The sequence below is a fragment of the Ranitomeya variabilis genome, chromosome 5 (assembly GCF_051348905.1).
Source record: "Ranitomeya variabilis isolate aRanVar5 chromosome 5, aRanVar5.hap1, whole genome shotgun sequence".
In the NCBI taxonomy this organism is placed as follows: domain Eukaryota; kingdom Metazoa; phylum Chordata; class Amphibia; order Anura; family Dendrobatidae; genus Ranitomeya; species Ranitomeya variabilis.
Window position 1 is genome coordinate 69,071,172 of NC_135236.1, and position 2,367 is coordinate 69,073,538.

The following is a 2,367-nucleotide window of genomic DNA, read 5'->3' on the forward strand; positions in this document are numbered from 1 at the left end:
TGGCTAAATCCGGTTCTCCATCCGGTTTAAATAGGATATATTTCCGGTGACGTGAGTGAATAAAAAAGTGCGCTGCTATTAACCGCAAGTGAGATATTCAAATTGTGCCTCAAGCCTCACTCTCGGCAGGCAAGTCCGGGTCACATGAGTGGGTCGGCGCCACGCCCACATCACATGACACCGGACCGCCGACGGGAGCTGACAGGGGGCTGCGGGTAATGTTTACCAGTACTGTGCCAATATAGAATAATATTAATATAATGAAACGCAATATAATCATTATAATAAGATTACTACAAGTGCATAACATGCACTCCATGTGTGCAGATATTATAATGTGCACGTGAACTCCGCATTAAAGTGACAAGTGCAAAAAGTGCAAAGAGGACCAAATGAATAAACCTTTGTACACATGAATATATTAACTTTATTCTACTACAAAATTACAATATAAAAATATACGAATGTCACACCCAACAGGCATGGGACATTTAGAACCAAGTGGGACGGCCAGGGTGTATATTAGCCATAGGACTAATTACTACAAATTACAATATTAAAACATTGCATAGCCCATCAGATCAATATATTCATCACATATACTTTGTAAAACATAACGGAAAAACTGTCCCGATAGTAGTCCATTAATTTTCATCTTTTTCATACAGGAAGAATGCTCCACCACAGGACAACGATCCTCCTCCATCACCACCAGGTAAATACAGTCTTTCCAAAATCCCACGGTCACATCAACGTCACATGTCATATGGATGTAGACATAAGCATAAACGCACTAAAAACAATAAAAATAGAGACACCAAATTTAAAATCTAATGGTCAATGACAGGGACAAGTTCGTTCATCAGACAAAACTTAGAGGAATGACGAGAAACCATGTGCCTCATTGAGGCCTTTAGGTGCCATGGTTCCCAGAATCGAGATCCAGCGACACTCTCGTTGTGCTAGAATACGCTTAGTGTCGCCACCTCTCACACTGCATTGCACGTGATCAATCCCCCGTACCATGAAGGATTTAGGGTCACAGTCATGGGATTGTCTAAAGTGGCGCGGTATGGCTTTAAGTTTTGCCATATCAGTCTCCTTTGCTGCAGCCATTATGTCCCGCACATGTTCTCTTGTGCGTGTACCAAGACGGCGGGAGGTCAATCCAATGTACACTTTAGGACAATTGCACATTGCATAATATACAACTTGTGTAGTATTACAAGTAATATGATAGTTGATTCTGAATGTCCTCCCGCCGCATGCTAAGTACTTATCTGACGCTTGTTTTTATATATGCTTATGTCTGTATTTTTACAGCAACTAAAGTCAGTCTCAATATGGACTACAAAGCCCGTGAACAAACGTGGCTGTCACAGCTAAATGACGTGTTCTGTGACGATCCGGGTGCTTCCCTGATGACCAATGGCAGGGATAAGCAATAAATTTTCAGACAACTTAACCCCTTAGTGACAGAGCCAATTTGGTACTTAATGACCGAGCCAATTTTTACAATTCTGACCAGTGTCACTTTATGAGGTTATAACTCTGGAACGCTTTATCGGATCCCGCTGATTCTGAGATTGTTTTTTCGTGACATGTTGTACTTCAAGTTAGTGGTAACATTTCTTCGATATTACTTGCGATTATTTATGAAAAAAATGGAAATATGGCGAAAATTTTTTAAATTTTGCAATTTTCAAACTTTGTATTTTTATGCCCTTAAATCAGAGAGATATGTCACAAAAAATAGTTAATAAATAACATTTCTCACATGTCTACTTTACATCAGCACAATTTTGGAAACAATTTTTTTTTTTGTTAGGGAGTTATAAGGGTTAAAAGTTGACCAGCAATTTCTCATTTTTACAACACCATGTTTTTTTTAGGGACCACATCACCTTTGAAGTGATTTTGAGGGGTCTATATGATAGAAAATAACCAAGTGTGACACCATTCTAAAAACTGCACCCCTCAAGCTGCTCAAAACCACATTCAAGAAGTTTATTAACCCTTTACGTACTTCACAGGAACTAAAACAATGTGGAAGAAAAAAATTAACATTTTACTTTTTTTTGCAAACATTTTACTTCAGAACCATTTTTTTTAATTTTCACAAGTGTAAAAACAGAAATTTAACCACAAATTTTGTTGTGCAATTTTTCCTGAGTACGCCGATACCCCATATGTGGAGGTAAACCACTGTTTGGGCGCACCGCAGAGCTTGGAAGTGAAGGAGCACCGTTTGACTGTTTCAATGCAGAATTGGCTGGAATTGAGATCGGACGCCATGTCGCGTTTGGAGAGCCCCTAATGTGCCTAAACAGTGGAAACCCCCCACAAGTGACACCATTTTGGAAACTA